Source organism: Bufo gargarizans, chromosome 1 (genome assembly GCF_014858855.1).
Source record: "Bufo gargarizans isolate SCDJY-AF-19 chromosome 1, ASM1485885v1, whole genome shotgun sequence".
NCBI classification, from domain to species: domain Eukaryota; kingdom Metazoa; phylum Chordata; class Amphibia; order Anura; family Bufonidae; genus Bufo; species Bufo gargarizans.
The window spans coordinates 277831191-277852530 of record NC_058080.1 but is presented as its reverse complement, the minus strand read 5'-3'; the positions used below and the strand labels follow the sequence as shown (position 1 = coordinate 277852530).

At 44.7% G+C, this 21340-nt stretch overlaps 1 pseudogene; it reads right to left on the bottom strand.

The window, feature by feature from the left end:
* Positions 1 to 4161: 4161 nt before the first annotated feature.
* Positions 4162 to 4945, bottom strand: LOC122926451 (annotated as a pseudogene).
* Between the last annotated feature and the right edge of the window lie 16395 nt (positions 4946 to 21340).

Sequence of the window (21340 nt, the reverse complement as noted above, 5' to 3'; positions counted from 1 at the left end):
AGCTTCACACTGTTGTCCACTGCTGCACATTGACTGTCTATACTATCTGGGTACGCTGTGTGCAGAATCTTCAATGTATTCTATGAGATGCAGCTTCACACTGCCTGTCTATACTATCTTTTTTGTATGCAGAATTTCAAGTGTGTCTTATAAGTTGCAGCTTTACACTGCTCTCCCCTGACTCACACTGCCTGTCTATATGATATGTGTGTGTGTGTGTGTGTTGTATGCAGAATTTTCTGTGGGCCCTATGAGTTACAGCTTCACTCTGCTGCACCCTAACTCACACTAACTGTCTATATTATCTGTGTGTGCAGCATCTCCTGTGTATTCTAGGAGCTCCAGCCTCACACTGCTTTCCCCTAACACACACTGACTGTCTATATTATCTGTGTGTGCAGAATCTCCAGTGTATTCTAGGAGCTGCAGCCTGACACTGCTTTCCCCTAACACACACTGACTGTCTCTTTGATGTGCCTTGTGGAGAGCCTCCTGTGTATTTCTATGTAATTCAGCTTCACACTTCTTTGCCATTCCTCCTTACAAGGAAAGCCTTATCACAAGCAGGAGAGCAGGGGGAAGCTGCCTAACGTAGTAATACACCGAGACCCTGCAGTTTGAGGGAACAGAATCTATATCACTGGCTGCCAAAATTGCTGAACATATCTGATTTTTATTGAATGTGTATGGCCAGGTAAAGGGTTAACCCATAACATATTAATTCCATCTGAGGTGCAGTCTTCACACCTCTGCAGCTTCTCCTGTGTATCGGATGCAGTTATTCAGAACTAATCTTCCCACTCCAAGGACCTGATTGTTTTCTCTTCTCACTTCCCCCAGGAGCCAAGTCTTGTTAACAAGATGATAATTAGCAGATCATTTCACACATTAACTCCAGTGCTGTAAATGAACATGCAGCTGTGTGAGGAGGCAGCCGTATGCATCATTATCTGAGCTGAAAAGGGTTAAAAGGAATGTACATATGAGTTGCCTTAAAGAATGCAGGAAGGGATGGGGGGGAATATAAAAAAATCTATTCAGTACAAAGCAAAACAAAGAGCCTCAACTAGGTGGGAGTGACAGTCCCTGTAGAGACTCATAATGGCGCCCATAAAGGCTGTCACTCTCAGGCCTGAGAAATCAATCAGGCGTGCCATAAATGCCTAGTCGGTGGGGGTCCAAACACAGGGACCGCCACCTATCCTTAATTCCAGGTGGAGCTCCATCACTCTCTATTGATATTTATATGGATATGATATTTTTGATGTATTTAATCAAAATGCCATACATATTATTTGACACTGATCCTTTGAACGTCCTTATGAGCATGCTATGAGTGTCCTTCAAGCATCATATGAACATCCTATGAGCATTCCACCAGAGTCTTACAATTGTATTATACACATGCCATGAGTGTCCTATGAGCACCGTACAAGTGTCCTACAAGCGGCCTAAGAGCATCCAATGACTGTCCATCGAGTGTGCTATGAGTGTCCTACGAGCAACAATATCCAATGAGCATCCTACCAGCTTCCTATGAGCATCCTACAAGTGTCCAACAAGCATGCTATAAGCATTCTACCAGCCTCATATGAGCTTGCCTAAGACATTAATACATTTCCCTTATAGGAGAATGTCATCTACGTAGCGCTCACCCCTTACATTTGTCGGGTTTGGACTATATATATATATGTTCCATGTTTGGGCTGATTTACATCTGACTTAATCCGATCATTTTGACACAGAAGACGAATAAAATAGGATGCTTTATAAATATATGGTTCCATTCCTGAAGGTCAGTTGTGTAAACTGTCATATTACTGAGATGTTTTATTACATACACAGATGTTCCTACTAATAGTCCCAAGCACTTACCTGATGTGCTCGCTGAGGCATCTGCACTGAGTCCTCTTGATACCTTTTAGTTACCTTGGTGCAGCTTGAGAGGTGGATTGTAGAGCCCCCTGAATGCAGAGGACACCAACATCTGCACAGCATTGTCAGGTGGTAACACCGGACCTCCAATAGGTATTATTGTATGGACAATTACTTAATCAATGTCAAAAGATCTCCACCCCCTTCAGTGGAGCAAGGATCATTTGTCTACATCCAAGAAGTGTATCCAGTGCCGCATATCAGTGTATGGAACCCATGCAGAGCTTATACAATGCCGAAATTACTATATGTAAGGCAAGGCACGGATATGGCATCTATACCTCTATGGATAGGGACCAGGCTGTAATCATGGGATGATCCAGAGACCGCCATAGAAGGTATGAGTCTTCTAGATCTAACAGAAAAGACAATAGTTTTCCTATTTCTTTACATAGAGAAACAGGTTGGATGTCTCCTACAAGACGAGACCCCTCCCGGTCCCTATAGACTGTAGCACAGAGATTCTAGCAAACACCATGGATACCTGTGTACAGTGCAGCCGCTGTCACAGCAATCCCACCAGTGACCCACCAGAGAAGGGGTGACCCACCAGAGAAGGGGTATGGCCCATCAGGTGCTGCCCAGGGCAGGAGGGCTCAGTTGTGACTTACCTGACACCAGCTATGGTCACAATGGCTGTGCACTGTCCTCGTTCAGTGTTCAGCGTCCCTCCAGAGGGTCCATCCTTGTCCAGCCCACTCTGTAATTCCTTCAAGGAAGTAAAGACGATGAGATGGATACAGGAGATGCACCTATATGGGCCAGTGACTTCACCTCTGGATTATAGGTGGGGTGCCAGCATGAAGAAATATTAGGCAATTGCATGAAAGACAATTGCTACCATAATGTAATCATCTGAACCTGCTCTGTGACCTGTCGCTAGGGCTGCTGGATTCCCTCACACTCCCTGTTGTGGCTAGAATTATATTCACCGACTGTTGACTGCCATGACTGCTGATGGACAGATAGGTGACCCATGATTTGGGGAATTACTGTGTTTGTTTTCATGGTTTCTATTCTGTAGTGCATTATGGGAGATGTAGTAGATAGAGTAGTGTTTACACCATGCACCACATTTACTGAAACAACCCCAAAAATGGCATCAAATAAAAGTCACGTATTATAGCCTGAAGAACGTAGCTGAGAATGACTGGAGTATAAGGCGTGATGTAACAGCTGAACTGTGAAGGCAGCTCTGGAGGTGTCAGGATTTCACATGATAAACTGATTGATGTTTCATCTGCAGTCGATCCGCTCATCCCTAATAATAACCAACGACAAATGAGAGATTAATCTGCCATAATAATCTCAATGTCCCCAGGAGATTGCGGTGGGCTATAATGCACAGCTGACCTCCTGCTGCAGCTGCCAGGATCAGAGTTAGCTCCGATCCTGACAGTTTAACTCCAATAGCAACAATGATATCTACAGATGTAGCAGAGTTAGCACACACACTTGGTGAGTTCTCACATCTAGTTAATGCGTTATGACTGTGACTGTTAACTCTGCTATATCCGTAAGTGGCTGACTTTTCGACTCTGTCAGTGTACCAGAGACGGGCTATAAATTACACTAATTACAAACTGCATACACACATTATACACAATATACAAACATGTACATACACATACATACAAACACACTCACATTCCACATACATATACACATTACATACGCACAGTATTCGCATCTATATTTACACACATCCCAGTGGTGGTGTGCAGATCAGATCCTGCTTCTTGCCTGAGCTGCTCTCTGGGCTCATCCACCTCCCTCTCCTGTTAGTTAATACAAAGCTGCAACCTACATCCAGTTATAACAGCCGTCAGCTCTGGCTGCTGTAACAGTCTGCAGTCCAAACATTTGGAGCTGGGGAAAACAGGACATCGAGAGACGTAAGTCTTCTCCCCACCTCCACATCTCTACCTGACTTCACCCAAAGGAAAATGCCCCGTCTGGGCCCCACCGCTATGCCTCTGACTCAGCTCTGCAACATATAACATGGCCTTGATGAAAGAACAACATAAACAAGCATAAAATGTTTCAAACAGTAAATTTATACCAAAAAGTCACCTAAAAAGTATCATCAATAATGAAATATCACACAGTTACATAGAAAACAAAAGGTGGCCTCTGACACAGTGAAGAAGAGCAGATGAGTCCAGTGCAGACAACCATAGATGAATTCATGATACTCATGTGGTCACTATTAGTCAGTGGACATGATCATTTCACAACACGAGAAACCCACATTGTTTGTCTCCTAAATGTTTTCCAGGACTTTACTACACAATCTTTTATTTCATTCACACCTAAACCGTACATGATGGGGTTCAGAACTGCAGGCAAAAAGAAGTAAATGCAACTAGAAAGGTTCTGAGAGTCGGGTGAAATGGACACCTCCAGCTTGTACAACATGGAGGACAGGAGGCCGCAGGAGTAGACAGTAAGAGCCACTAAAAGATGCATCCCACAAGTATGCAGGGCTTTACGTCGATTACTTCCCCCTGCAATCTTCAGGGCCGTATGGAGAACCCTCAAGTAACAGACCAAGATTATGCTGACATCCGAGACAGTGACCCCAGTCCTCACCATGAGACCAAACAGCTTTCGAGACATCTCCACAAGCCAGGTTGAGGAGCACCACATACTCACAAACAAAGTTCAGAATTTGGTTGGACTTACAAAATTGAACTCTCGAGGCCAAGAAAACCATGACAGACACAAGGATACAATTTCGAGCAAGTCCAACTGTCCACAACTGGAGCAAAGACTTTCTGTTTATTATATTGTAGTATCGCAGGGGGTGACAGATGGCCACAAACCGGTCAAAGGCCATCAACATGAACAACACAGACTTAAACATGACGGAAGAGTAGGAAAAGAACATTTGCGTCAGGCAGCGGGAGAGAGGAATTACGTTTTGCCTCAAGAAGCTCAATAACATATCAGGAATGACGGTGGTAGTACTGATGATGTTCATGTTAAGGAGTAGACCGATGAGGATGTACAGTACAGACCAAAAGTTTGGACACACCTTCTCATTCAAAGACTTTTCTTTATTTTCATGACTATGAAAATTGTAGATTCACACTGAAGGCATCAAAACTATGAATTAACACATGTGGAATTATATACATAACAAAAAAGTGTGAAACAACTGAAAATATGTCATATTCTAGGTTCTTCAAAGTAGCCACCTTTTGCTTTGATTACTGCTTTGCACACTCTTGGCATTCTCTTGATGAGCTCCCTGTATGTGAAAGATAGCATAAAATCGAATTTGATACAAGTTAGCGAGAACAATTTAGAGTCAGTTTGGGTTACCTTGCAGCTTGATAATCATAAGGTAACTCGTGTAGGTGTGATATATAGACCACCTAGCCAAGTCAAAGAATTAGATGATCTACTAGTTGAGGAAATAACTTCCCCCTTCAATGTCATTTTAGCTATCATTATGGGAGACTTAAATCTTCCTGATGTAAACTGGAAAACCAAAATAGATAGTTCTGCTAGGAGTACAGATATTCTAAATTCCCTACTGGGATTATCTCTACAGCAAGTAGTGGAGGAGCCAACCCGGAAGGAGGCCATTTTAGATTTAGTATTCACAAATGGGAATTTGGTATCTGATATTACTGTAGGGGAAAGCTTGGGATCTAGTGATCACCAGTCAGTGTGGTTTACTATAAGTACAGTGACTGAGTCACACCACACAAAAACAAAAGTTTTAGATTTTAGAAAAACCGACTTTTCTAAAATTAGATTAGTGGTATATGAGTCCCTATCAGATTGGAACAGTTTCATTGGAGTCCAGGAGAAATGGGACTACTTAAAAGTGGCACTATTGAAGACAACAGAAAATTGCGTTAGGTTTGTCAGTAAAAGCAAAAAAAAAGGAAGAGACCACTGTGGTACTCAGCAGAAGTGGCCAAAATCATTAAAAACAAAAAGATAGCATTTAGGAATTATAAAAAAAAAACAAAGCGAGGGTGACAGGCAAATGTATAAGATTAGGCAGAGAGAGGCCAAACAAGTTATAAGAGCTTCTAAAGCACAGGCAGAAGAGAAATGAGCTCAGTCAGGGAAAAAAGGCGATAAGGCATTCTTCAGATACATAAATGAAAAAAGGAAACTAAAACAAGGAATTACCAAATTAAAAACGAAAGAAGGAAGGTATATGGAAGAAGATAAAGAACTAGCTGACGGCCTCAATGAATACTTCTGTTCAGTGTTTACAAAGGAAAATGAAGGAGAAGGACCTCAGTTCGGAAAGAAGACTAATGAATCTTTTGATGCATGTGTCTTTACAGAGGAAGAGGTTCTAAGTCAACTGTCTACAATTAATACAAATAAGTCACAGGGGCCTGATGGGATACACCCAAAGCTATTAAAAGAGCTCAGCGGTGAACTAGCAAAACCATTAACAGATTTATTTAACCAATCACTGGCAACAGGAGTCATCCCAGAAGATTGGAAATTAGCAAATGTGCCCATTTACAAAAAAGGTGGTAGGGAGGAATCGGGCAACTATAGGCCAGTAAGCCTGACATCAATAGTGGGGAAATTAATGGAAACCATACTTAAGGAGAGGATTGTGGAACATCTAAAATCTCATGGATTGAAAGATGAAAAACAGCATGGGTTTACTTCAGGGAGATCATGTCAAACTAATCTTATAGATTTTTTTGATTGGGTGACTAAAATAATAGAGGAGGTGCAGTAGACATCGCTTATCTAGACTTTAGTAAGGCTTTTGATACTGTCCCACATAGAAGGCTTATCAATAAAGTGCAGTCATTGGGCTTGGACTCCCATATTGTTGAATGGATTAGGCAGTGGCTGAGGGACAAGCAACAGAGGGTTGTAGTCCATGGAGTATATTCAGACCAAGGTCTTGTTACCAGTGGGGACCTCAGGGATCTGTTCTGGGACCCATATTGTTTAATATCTTTATCAGCGAAATTGCAGAAGGCCTCAATGGTAAGGTGGGTCTTTTTGCTGATGACACAAAGATTTGTAACAGGGTTAATGTTCCTGGAGGGATACACCAAATGGAAAAGGACTTAGGAAAACTAGAGGAATGGTCAAAAATCTTGCAACTAAAATTTAATGTTGCATTTTGCAGCGGCATGCTATTCCATCCGGTTTGCGTTTAGTTGGACCATCATTTATTTTTCAACAGGACAATGACCCCAAACACACATCCAAGCTGTGTAAGGGCTATTTGACCATGAAGGAGAGTGATGGGGTGCTGCGCCAGATGACGTGGCCTCCACAGTCACCGGACCTGAACCCAATCAAGATGGTTTGGGGTGAGCTGGACCGCAGAGTGAAGGCAAAAGGGCCAACAAGTGCTAAGCATCTCTGGGAACTCCTTCAAGACTGTTGGAAGACCATTTCAGGTGACTACCTCTTGAAGCTCATCAAGAGAATGCCAAGAGTGTGCAAAGCAGTAATCAAAGCAAAAGGTGGCTACTTTGAAGAACCTAGAATATGACATATTTTCAGTTGTTTCACACTTTTTTGTTATGTATATAATTCCACATGTGTTAATTCATAGTTTTGATGCCTTCAGTGTGAATCTACAATTTTGATTTTGATTTCAGCACATATTCATCAAAAGTTCATGTAGTTCATCTGGGGGAATATGTGCTGAAACTATTCTAGGCTGATCTCGAAAAAAACATGAATACCCTGAAAGCAGCAAAGACCTGACACGCCGACTATCACAAATCGCAGCACGAGGATACAAGGTATCGTGACTGCGGACCAAACTAACCATGGGAGAAGGTAGCTAAAGGCTCAGAGGACACAGACTCTTCAGAAGTACGGAGCGGTGCCCAGAGCGATCCAGGGTGACGGCAGAGGAAGCCTGGGAGAAACGTGTACAGCATTACATCGGACCGCAACTACAGCAGTGGAAAGCCTTCAACTGGACACCGCTGTGCAGTGAGTATAGCGGGACGCCGCTTTAAACACTCACTGGAATTATTTGCTAAAGTCTCAACAGTATTTCCACCAAGAGGGGACTCAAATTCCCTAACCATCTAAGTACTTACAGGGGATACATCAAGATCGCAAGTGACGATTATACGGCTGACTCTCCATTTGTTCATAAAGCCGCACTCTTGATTAGGTTGCTACATTGTTGCCGATCTAACGTTATGATCATTCAAGTTGCTACTTCAGTGCTTTCTAACATTGTGATTTTAGCTTGACCTATTAGCGATTTATTGTATTACTTTATCAAGGAATTTTAGTATTTTTCGCTTTTTTATCTCCAAGGTTGTTTTATATTGTATATGTACTATATGTTTTAGATATCAATTTCTATAGGTAATAAATCGCATGTTTTCCACATACAGAGTGAGTGCCCAGTATCTTTTTCTTACTATCTTCTTGTATATAGTGATATGGACCATGCTGGTATAACCTGGGCATCTCCTGTATATAATCATATATGTACAGCTGGTATAACCTGGGCATCTCCTGTATATAATCATATATGTACAGCTGGTATAACCTGGGCATCTTCTGTATATAATCATATATGTACAGCTGGTATAACCTGGGTATCTCCTGTATATAGTTATATATGTACAGCTGGTATAACCTGGGCATCTCCTGTATATAATTATATATGTACAGCTGGTATAACCTGGGCATCTCCTGTATATAATCATATATGTACAGCTGGTATAACCTGGGCATCTCCTGTATATAATTATATATGAACAGCTGGTATAACCTGGGCATCTCCTGTATATAATCATATATGTACAGCTGGTATAACCTGGGCATCTCCTGTATATAGTTATATATGTGCAGCTGGTATAAGTTATACATCTTCTGTATATAGTGATACGGACCATGCTGGTATAACCTGGGCATCTCCTGTATATAATTATACATGTGCAGCTGGTATAACCTGGGCATCTCCTGTATATAATTATATATGTGCAGCTGGTATAAGTTATACATCTTCTGTATATAGTGATACGGACCATGCTGGTATAACCTGGGTATCTCCTGTATATAGTTATATATGTACAGCTGGTATAATCTGGGCATCTCCTGTGTATAATTATATATGTACAGCTGGTATAACCTGGGCATCTCCTGTATATAATCATATATGTACAGCTGGTATAACCTGGGCATCTCCTGTATATAATTATATATGCACAGCTGGTATAGCCTGGGCATCTCCTGTATATAATTATATATGTGCAGCTGGTATAAGTTATACATCTTCTGTATATAGTGATACGGACCATGCTGGTATAACCTGGGCATCTCCTGTGTATAATTATATATGTACAGCTGGTATAACCTGGGCATCTCCTGTATAGAATTATATATGTACAGCTGGTATAAGTTATACATCTTCTGTATATAGTGATACGGACCATGCTGGTATAACCTGGGCATCTCCTGTGTATAATTATATATGTACAGCTGGTATAACCTGGGCATCTCCTGTATATAATTATATATGTACAGCTGGTATAACTTACAGTTCTGTGTCTTGTCCTGTCATGTTGTATATTGGGTGTTTGGCTGTGGTTGTTGGAGTGGTGCTGGTCTTTTAGTATTCCGTATTATCTTACCTCTCAGGTACGGCGTTCACTCCTTCTCCCCCTGTATGTGCACCTGTATGCTTCCTTCATATATCCTGCGGGCAGCTCCCCCATGGTCTCATTAGGCAGCTAGTAATGAGCTGAGGGACGGACTCTCTGACCTCATGAAATGTATCGCTATATCCTCACTAGATGATTGTCGGCCAAGGCACCTGCAGGTGGAGAAAAGCTGATTTTGGCCACAAAGATTATTAACTTCACCAGAAAAATACCAAAAATAATGTCTCCTAATTTTAGTATTTTTATTGCAAAAAATGTGCAGAGTTCCTGAGTAGAGTTGAGCGAACACCTGGATGTTCGGGTTCGAGAAGTTCGGCCGAACTTCCCGAAAATGTTTGGGTTCGGGATCCGAACCCGATCCGAACTTTGTCCCGAACCCGAACCCCATTGAAGTCAATGGGGACCCGAACTTTTTGGCACTAAAACGGCTGTAAAACAGCCCAGGAAAGGGCTAGAGGGCTGCAAAAGGCAGCAACATGTAGGTAAATCCCCTGCAAACAAATGTGGATAGGGAAATGAATTAAAATAAAAATTAAATAAATAAAAATTAACCAAAATCTATTAGAGAGATGTCCCATAGCAGAGAATCTGGCTTCCCGTCACCCACCACTGGAACAGTCCATTCTCAGATATTTAGGCCCAGCACCCAGGCAGAGGAGAGAGGTCCCGTAACAGAGAATCTGGCTTCATGTCAGCAGAGAATCAGTCTGCATGTCATAGCAGAGAATCAGGCTTCACGTCAGCCACCACTGCAACAGTCCATTGGCATATATTTAGGCCCAGCACCCAGGCAGAGGAGGGAGGTCCCGTAACAGAGGATCTGGCTTCATGTCAGCAGAGAATCAGTCTTCATATCATAGCAGAGAATCAGGCTTCACGTCAGCCACCACTGCAACAGTCCATTGGCATATATTTAGGCCCAGGCACCCAGGCAGAGGAGAGAGGTCCCGTAACAGACAATCTGGCTTCATGTCAGCAGAGAATCAGTCTGCATGTCATAGCAGAGAATCAGGCTTCACGTCACCCACCTGTAATGACCGGCAACACACACAGGGAGGAAAACAGGGAAGGCCCTGCACAAGGGAGAGGGAAAGGTGGTGACCCCTAACTCACCTTGCAGCTGGTACCTGCCTGCCCTGTCGTCCCTAGACGGGTTCCTCACCCGTGCGGCGATCACGTGCCTAAACCCTGGCTTTCCCTGAAATGAGCCCTAGATAATGAACGGGCCGGTGGGATCGCTAGTCCTCACCACTGCACTAAGAGGGAAACACCAGGGAGAGGACAGACAAACACAGACAAACACAAACACCCAGGTGGACGGCAACAATTGTCCACAAAGGTCCAACAGGGATCCGGAGGGTAGTGTTCTAAGGCAACACTCAGAGAACGCAGCAACACAGCTCCAGTGGGTCAGAATAGATGTCCAGGCAGGAAGCTCTATATCTGGCAACCAGAGAAGTGTGAGAGGGGAATATAAGGAGGATTGGGAGTGCTGGACAAGGAACAGCTGAGAGAAGGAGCTACAGATCCCTGAGTGAGCCAAAAGGGTTTGTAAAGCAAACCCAGAAAGCTACAATAAGGAAACTTCCCTATCTGACATAGAGCGTGCAGCCAACCGCTGCGACCTCCTGACCCCGGGTACAACGGAGTCAGGCGTGGCTCTTGACACCCTCGTGACAGTACCCCCCTCTCTACGAGGGGCCTCCGGACACTCAGGACCAGGTCTCTCAGGATGAGAGGCATGAAAAATCCGGACTAGCCTGTCGGCGTTTACCTCAGACGCAGGAACCCACATTCTTTCCTCGGGACCGTAACCTCTCCAGTGCACCAGATATTGGAGAGAGCGGCGGACCCGACGAGAATTAACAATTTTGGATATCTGAAATTCCAAACTACCATCCACGACAACAGGAGGGGGTGGCAGCGGTGACGGTTCTAGAGGTGGAACATATTTTTTGAGTAACGACTTATGAAAGACATTATGGATTTTAAAAGTCTGAGGTAACTCCAGGCGAAAAGCCACGGGGTTGATGATGGCTACAATCTTGTAAGGACTAATAAACCTAGGACCCAGTTTCCAAGAGGGAACCTTCAACTTGATATTCCTTGTAGACAGCCACACATAGTCATTCACTCCTAGGTCCGGACCTGGCGACCGTCTCTTATCAGCCATGCATTTGTATTTACCTCCCATATTTTTCAAGTTAGCTTGCACCTTCTGCCATACTGAAGAAAGAGATGACGAAAACCGTTCCTCTTCGGGAACCCCAGAAGACCCCCCCTCTTTGAAAGTACAGAATTGGGGATGAAAACCATATGCACCAAGAAAAGGTGACTTGCCAGTGGATTCCTGACGGCGATTATTTATGGCAAACTCAGCTAACGGTAAATATGACGACCACAACTCTTGGTTTTCAGACACAAAACATCTTAGATATGTCTCCAGGTTTTGGTTGGTACGCTCAGTCTGTCCATTCGACTGAGGATGGAAAGCTGAGGAAAAGGACAAGTGAACCCCTAAACGAGAACAAAAAGCTTTCCAAAATTTTGAAATAAACTGGGTTCCCCGGTCCGAAACAACATCGGAGGGGACCCCGTGAAGCTTCACGATCTCACTGACGAATACCTGAGCAAGAGTTTTTGCATTAGGTAGTGCGGGTAACGCAATAAAGTGTGCCATTTTGCTAAACCTGTCCACTACTACCAAAATCACTGTTTTACCCGCAGACAAAGGTAAGTCAGTGATAAAATCCATAGACAGATGTGTCCATGGTCTATTGGGAATGACGAGTGGTAATAGAGACCCTGCAGGACGTGTATGTGAAACTTTTGCGCGCGCACAGGTAGAACAAGAAGACACAAAATCCAATACATCCTGACGCAACCTTGGCCACCAAAAACGACGAGACAATAGCTCTAAGGTTGCTTTACTACCCGGGTGCCCAGCAAGTGCCGAATTATGATGTTCCTTTAATAATTCGAGACGTAGGTTCAACGGTACAAACAACTTCTCTGAAGGGCAAGAGACCGGGGCGTCCCCCTGGGCCTCTAACACCTTCCCCTCCAAGGCAGAGTGTACCGCAGAGACAACTACTCCTCTTTGTAGAATGGGTACCGGATCACTCACATTACCCCCTCCAGGGAAACAACGTGCATCAGCCTTGGTATTCTTTACCCCAGGACGATAGGTAATCACAAAGTTAAACCTGGTAAAAAATAGCGACCACCTAGCCTGTCTAGGGGTGAGACGCTTAGCTGATTCGAGGTACAGCAGATTTTTGTGGTCCGTAAACACAGTGACGGGGTGGACTGCCCCCTCTAAAAAGTGACGCCACTCCTCAAACGCAAGTTTAATAGCTAACAGTTCCCTATTGCCAATATCGTAGTTCTGTTCTGCTGCAGATAGTTTTTTAGAAAAGAAAGCACAAGGACGCCATTTGCCAGGAGACGGACCCTGAGACAGCACAGCCCCCACTCCCACCTCTGATGCATCGACTTCAACAATAAAAGGCTGAGAGACATCAGGTTGGACTAGTACAGGTGCTGAGGTAAACCTCTCTTTTAGAGAGGAAAAAGCAACTTTAGCGGCGTCAGACCATTTAGAAAAATCAGTCCCCTTCCTAGTCATGTCAGTAAGGGGTTTTACGATCACCGAATAATTTTTAATGAATTTCCTATAGAAATTCGCGAAGCCCAAGAACCGTTGTAGTGCTTTGAGGTTCTCAGGAAGATCCCAATCCAAAATTGCCTGGACCTTCCTAGGATCCATACGGAAACCTGACGCAGATAAATAATAACCTAGGAATTGTATCTCCTGAACGGCAAAAACACACTTTTCAATTTTAGCATATAATTCATTCGTCCGTAGGACCTGCAGTACTTGTCTGACATGCTCCTCATGTGTTTTCAGATCAGACGAATAAATTAAGATATCATCTAGGTATATTACCACAAACCTGCCGATTAGATGACTAAAAATGTCATTAACGAAATGTTGAAAGACGGCAGGAGCATTGGTCAGGCCGAAAGGCATAACTAGATTTTCATAATGCCCCTCAGGGGTGTTAAAAGCTGTCTTCCACTCATCCCCCTCCTTGATATGAATCAGATTGTAGGCCCCCCTAAGATCGAGTTTGGAGAACCACCTAGCACCCGCAATCTGGTTAAACAGGTCAGGAATGAGAGGAAGAGGGTATGGGTCTCGGATGGTTATCCGATTTAATTCACGAAAATCTAGGCAAGGACGCAGGCCCCCATCTTTCTTTTTAACAAAGAAAAACCCTGCAGCCACGGGTGAAGAAGAGGGTCTGATGTGTCCCTTAGCCAGACTCTCGGAGATATAATCCTTCATGGCTTGTCTCTCTGGACCTGAAAGATTATATAACCTGGTCTTGGGTAATTTTGCGCCGGGAATGAGGTTAACCGGGCAATCATAAGGACGATGAGGTGGTAACTTCTGACAACCCTTTTCAGAAAAAACGTCCTCAAAGTCCGAAACAAATGTAGGTAGGGTAGTTATGGAGGCGACTAAGCAATTGCTATTTAAGCAATTTTCTCTGCACGGCTCACTCCACTCCAATATCTCCCTGGCCTGCCAATCCACCACTGGATTGTGCGCTACCAACCAGGGTAGGCCCAGCACCACCGGAGTGGGAAGCCCCTCCAGAACATAACATGAAAGCATCTCGTTATGGTGGTCCCCTACCCGAAGGTGTAAATTATGAACGATGTGGGTGAGGTTTCTCTGAGACAGAGGAGCAGAATCTATAGCAAATATGGGAATAGGTCTCTGTAACGTACAGAGAGACAAACCCAAAGTGCGGGCAAAATGGGCATCTATTAAATTTACCCCTGCTCCACTGTCTAGAAAGAAAGAAACAGTCTCTGTCTTATCACCAAAAACAATAACCGCTGGCAACACAAATTGCGATGTACGTATGGAGGAAACGTATACCCCCCGGCTGACATTCTCCACACAGCCTGGGGTTAGTAGTTTTCTGACGGTTTTTTTGTTTCTGAGGAAAGAAGGACAGACGTTAATAAAATGACCCCTCTCCCCACAAAAAAAACAACCCCCACGCCTACGGCGAACCTCAGGAGGACGGACCTGACGAGTAGTTCCTCCTAGCTGCATAGGCTCGTCTAAGTCCGTACAGACTAACTGCTGCTTGGGTGGGGTTACCAATGGCTCCGGTTTTTTCAACCTGTCCCTAAGGCGTCTATCTATACGGATAGAAAGGGACATAACTGCATCAAGGGAAAAGGGGGTCTCATACAATGCAAGCGCATCCTTAACCCTTTCGGATAACCCAGAGCAGAACTGACTCCTGAGAGCCGGGTCGTTCCATTGGGTATCCGTAGCCCACCTACGGAAGTCAGAGCAATACTCCTCTACCGGCCGCTCTCCTTGTAGGAGTCTCCGTAATTTTGATTCAGCCAGTGCGACTCGGTCAGGGTCGTCATATATGAGACCCAAGGCCCCGAAAAACTCATCCACTGACCGAAGAGCCTGGGAACCAGTAGGTAAAGAGAACGCCCAGGACTGCGGGTCCCCCTGCAGCAGGGAAATAACAACACCCACCCGCTGTTCTTCATTACCAGAGGAGTAAGGACGCAGTTTAAAGTATAGTTTACAGGCCTCACGGAACGTCAAAAACTTGTCCCTTCCCCCAGAAAATCTGTCAGGGAGAGGGACCTTGGGTTCCGCAACAACCTGGTTACCAGTAGCAACCGCTGGGCTTGCGGTCTGTTGTAATTGCTGCTGTTGCTGGAGGACCGACGCCTTCAATCCTGCCACCTCCAAAGACAGGCCATGAAATTGTTCGGACAGAGCAGCAATTGGATCCATACTGGATTCTAAGTAGGTAAAAATTTATTTTTTTTTTTATTTTTTTTTTACCTACACAAAAATAAAGGCCAGATATAATGTAATGACCGGCAACACACACAGGGAGGAAAACAGGGAAGGCCCTGCACAAGGGAGAGGGAAAGGTGGTGACCCCTAACTCACCTTGCAGCTGGTACCTGCCTGCCCTGTCGTCCCTAGACGGGTTCCTCACCCGTGCGGCGATCACGTGCCTAAACCCTGGCTTTCCCTGAAATGAGCCCTAGATAATGAACGGGCCGGTGGGATCGCTAGTCCTCACCACTGCACTAAGAGGGAAACACCAGGGAGAGGACAGACAAACACAGACAAACACAAACACCCAGGTGGACGGCAACAATTGTCCACAAAGGTCCAACAGGGATCCGGAGGGTAGTGTTCTAAGGCAACACTCAGAGAACGCAGCAACACAGCTCCAGTGGGTCAGAATAGATGTCCAGGCAGGAAGCTCTATATCTGGCAACCAGAGAAGTGTGAGAGGGGAATATAAGGAGGATTGGGAGTGCTGGACAAGGAACAGCTGAGAGAAGGAGCTACAGATCCCTGAGTGAGCCAAAAGGGTTTGTAAAGCAAACCCAGAAAGCTACAATAAGGAAACTTCCCTATCTGACATAGAGCGTGCAGCCAACCGCTGCGACCTCCTGACCCCGGGTACAACGGAGTCAGGCGTGGCTCTTGACACCCTCGTGACACCACCACTGCAACAGTCCATTGGCATATATTTAGGCCCAGCACCCAGGCAGAGGAGAGAGGTCCCGTAACAGAGGATCTGGCTTCATGTCAGCAGAGAATCAGTCTGCATGTCATAGCAGAGAATCAGGCTTCACGTCAGCCACCACTGCAACAGTCCATTGGCATATATTTAGGCCCCGGCACCCAGACAGAGGAGAGGTTCATTCAACTTTGGGTAGCCTCGCAATATAATGGTAAAATGAAAATAAAAATAGGATTGAATGAGGAAGTGCCCTGGAGTACAATAATATATGGTTAAGGGGAGGTAGTTAATGTCTAATCTGGACAAGGGACGGACAGGTCCTGTGGGATCCATGCCTGGTTCATGGGATTACAAATCATACCCAGAACCTAAAACAAGCTATACAATACCTTAAATAATACAAAATACACGCGGACACCTTGAATGGGTGGAATAAATAAGGCCACGGCCACTTTATTAAAGATTAGCTTAAAATTTAATTAACAATAAATCATCATAAAATAAATTACCAATGAATTAACTCATCATCAATATCTTATTAACAAACCAATCATTAGACCAGCCATAAGCTCGGCCTAAACTACTGACTCAACTCGTCCGCTCACCTTATCAGTGAGCGACTTTTACCCACCGGAGCATGCCGACTAAACAGGCGGCATGGGCCCCACCCCACCAACTGCTAATTCAATCATCGCCTGCAAGTTTAGGTTGAAAATATCCAAACCAATTGCTGACAAATGGATTCTATCCGAAAAATAGAGGCCGGGCAAACCACCTTCAAGGTCCACATGGCGAAAGGAAAATCCCCATACTAGCGGCATAAAACGAGCCATGATCCGATTAATCCTAATTCTGATCTTATCCAAATACTTAAAATTTGGACAAGACAACCATAGCAAACGAGGAATCATTTCAGAAAAAACAAGACGGGCGTCAGGAAACAACCGTCTTGTTCTGACCATAGTACTTTTCATGCAGAAGGCCAATTCAATAGTACTGAACTTTCCCACATCATTGCCTCCCGCATGAAAAATAATAACATCAGGATCAGGGTATAAAGAACACATTTCCAAAACTACATCCAACAAACCATCCCAACGCAAGCCCCTGACCCCGTTTCAATACACTCTAACGATGTCTGTAGACCAGGACAGGTTGTCACCGTATGACCTTTCCAAAGCTCTTCTATGTGCCCAATGCACGAACGAATGGCCGACGATCCATACGGTCAGTCCTGTAAAAGCTATAAACAAAAACACATTAAACAATGATAAAATCAGGACGCACATATAGCTTAAAACGATTAGATGACCATCTACCGATATTCTTTATTATGGACGTACTCAAACCAGACTCCGCTGCCGACGTGGCAGCACCGATCCGAAAGGAATGCGATGTGAGGCGGAAACTCTCAAGTCCCAAATCCCTTAAGCATTTTGAAAGAACAGACCTGAACTGATACTGAGTCACTGGAGAAGCATTCGCATGAATAAAAAACCTGCTACCACCCACCGGTCTGACATGCCCATACCGAGATAACATACTCACCGGACAAATAGAAACCGACCTGATCTTGTCCATACGAATCCAGGTACCCTTACCCAATTGATCTACTTTGGATGATGGAAGAAAAATTAAAACATAATTAACATGAATATTAACGTGCTGAGCCTCTAAGCCCAAACCTGACCTTCCATTCTTGGGAAACAACTCCCCAATTCTAAATGCACCAAAAAACATACAACAAAACGCTGTGGAAAAAAGCAATGCTTCAAAATCATCCACGCAAACCCTAGAAGTAGCGTGACACAAAGCCTCCAACAATACTGGTGAAATAGGGCATCTATTATCAGGAAAACAATTACCTCGCCTGTATCCTTTCAAAACCTGCTTGATCAGGAAATAATCTAAAACGGAAGGGGAGCCTAAAATTCTAAGAAAAAAGGAAATCCCAGACAAAACTCTCAAAACTGTAGCATAAGCCAGACCATCCTGAAATAATGCTAAGCAAAAAGCTAAAGCTGAAACTTCGCCACAGACATAAGGGGACCAACCTCTACCTTCAGCAAACCGACACCACCGACCCCATGACCGACCGTAATCCAACCACGTTGCCGGAGCCACCGATGACTGCAAATACGACATGCCTAGGACCAGATCAGATTCCACAGATGCCCTGGGCATAGCTCCCCTTCTGGGTCGGCCCCTTTCGCCAGCCGATGAAATCTCTGAAACTGAAAACGTGACAAGGAATCAGCAATAGAATTATCTATCCCAGGAACATGACGAGCCCTCAGCCAAATATTCAACTTTAAACACAAAAGAACTAAATGACGCAACAACTTAACTACCAACGGGCACTTAGATGACAAACAATTAACTGCAAATAAAACACCCATATTATCAGAATGCAAAATAATCCTCTTATTAGAGAAACAACTACCCCATAAAACCAAAGCCACCACGACAGGGAATAGTTCCAACAGAACAATATTCTTAGTGACCCCATTCGATACCCATGCCGGATGCCACTCTGCAGCACACCAATGCCCATTCCAATATGCACCGAAACCACACGAACCGGCAGCATCTGTAAACAAGTCCAAAGATGAAGCCACAACAAAATCCTCCTGCCAAAATGACCTACCATTATACTGCTGAAAAAATTCCAACCAAACCACGAAATCCTCTTTAACCTCTCTGCACAACCGAACATGAAAAGCTGAATTCCTAATACCTGAAATTTTTTAAGACAATCTCCTACAAAATACTCGACCCATCGGCATTACCCTACTAGCAAAAGCTAACATACCCAAAATCGACTGAATCTCTCTCACTGTAGCTTTATGCCTTGTTAATAAATCAGACAAAACTGTGCATATCTTGGCAACCTTATCCAATGGGAGACAACACACACCCTTCTCTGAATCAATGACTATTCCTAAATACTCCAAACGATTAACCGGGTAAATCGTCTTATCCACCGCTAGCGGAACACCGAAATCAGAACATACCGCAAAGAAGGACTCCAACAATTCAGAACATACATCAGAACCCGCCGGACCTACAAACAAAAAATCATCCAAGTAATGCGTAACTGCCCCTCGCATGCATCTCACTGAAACCGCCCATTCAAGAAAAGAAGAAAAAACTTCAAAATAAAAACATGATAAAGAACATCCCATAGGAAGACATTTATCAAAGTAAAATAAACCATTAAGTTGGAAACCTAGAGAATTAAAGCATGAAGGATGGACCGGCAATAAACGAAAAGCGGACTGTATGTCCGCTTTTGCCATTAAAGCGCCTATGCCACAACCCCGCACCAAATTTACAGCAGAATCAAATGTGGCATACTTAACAGAGCATAATGCTTTATCGATTTCATCATTCAACGACGCCCCATAAGGAAAGGACAAGTGGTGAATCAAACGATAAGCATTAGGCTCCTTCTTAGGCACCACCCCTAATGGAGAAAGGTGAAAATTAGCAAAAGGAGGAGAGGAAAAAGGACCTGCAATCCTGCCTAAGGCCAATTCCTTTGCTAACTTGGACTGAACCACTGAAGGGAACTGATCAATGGAAGATAAATTATTGACCCATTCACAACCAGAGCCACAAAATGACGGTAACCGAAAACCCAAAGCAAAGCTATCCAGAAGCAACTCCGCCATCATTAAATTTGGGTAACGCTCGAGCCAAGGACGCATGTTCTCCAGCTTTACTGGCGTCCAAGCTCTTAGACACATACTCTTTTGTGGAAGGCTGGGCCGGCATGTTAGCTCTTTTATAACACCGGACCAGCGGGTGGCTACCTCCACAAAAAGCACACTCATGACGGTACTTGCAAGATGCAGGCCACTTACACTGCGATTCATTAAATGCAAAGCAAGTACCTTTCTTAAATAACTGCGCATGCGAGGCTGACGGAGCTGCCTGCTGCCTCACAGTCGCAAAGGATGAACGCTGCGGCAACAATAAGTTCAGCCACAGACCAACATCCTTTGCACCCCACCGCATGCTAGGATACACCGACAGCCTCTGTCTGAAACCTTCGTCATATATAAACCAACCAATTCCCCCGAAATTTTTATATGCCTCTAACACATTATCTAAATGCTGAAAAAGACCAGAACACTTCATAGGAAATTTCTCTCCCATCACGCTACAAAAAATACAGTAAGCTTGAAGCCAATTATTAAAAGTCCGTGGAATGGGCCGCCTTCTGCCCTCCTCAGACTTGTCTTCCCGCTTCTCAAGTTTTGAAACAAAATCTTTAGAAGCGGGAAGAAGAGATAACATATCTACAAATTCATTTCTCCATATCTTCTCCTTTACCGACATGGAGAGATGAAAACCTAAAGGAGATAATTCACATGGCAATGTTTCTTTATAACACAATTCGGAAACACCTTTCCGTTTTGCAACTGGCCTTGGGAGAGATTCCTCACTATCCGACTCCCCACCCACCTCCTGACCGGAAAACCGCCAAGCGTCCAAAAAATCGCCTGTCACACCAGCCGGCCCAGGAGGTGGGGGAGGGGGGGGAACAAAATTCTTTAAGGAGGAAAGCACAGAGGATAAAGAATCAATCACAGCGCTCAGACCACTGGTGCACTCACCACCCCCAGAAGCCGAAGCCTGGACACCTGAAGAAGATCCCGGGAAATCCTGCAGCTGTGGTCCATCCTCCAGGCACGCACTCCCCCCGCGCTCGACACCTAAGTGGAGCTGCTGGGAAGAATGCTGCACAGGCCGCCGTCCTTCTCTGCGCCTTCCCCTTCTTCTTGACTGGACCGGAACGTTGGTGGCATCAGTGGAAGCTCTCCCAGCCTCAGGGACCTCAGGAACAGGAACTGGACTCCGCAATCTGCCAGAGGAACGAAAGTTCTGGTCCACGATTTCCGGGGACATCAATTCTTGCTGCACCGCCGACGTCATCACACCGCTGCTACTTCCGGCGCCCACGCTAGCCGATGCTCTGCGTCTCTCCGCCCTCTTCCTCTCCTGACCGGACCTGCATGGGGAAGGAGAAAAACGGGTGCGCTGCCTCTTCTCTCTCACAGAAGAGCGCAGCGCAGGCGATATGGAGGGAACACCGGAATCCTCATCCACCATCACAGGCTGCTCCGCCGCCGCACCGGACCCGCCGATCACCACAGG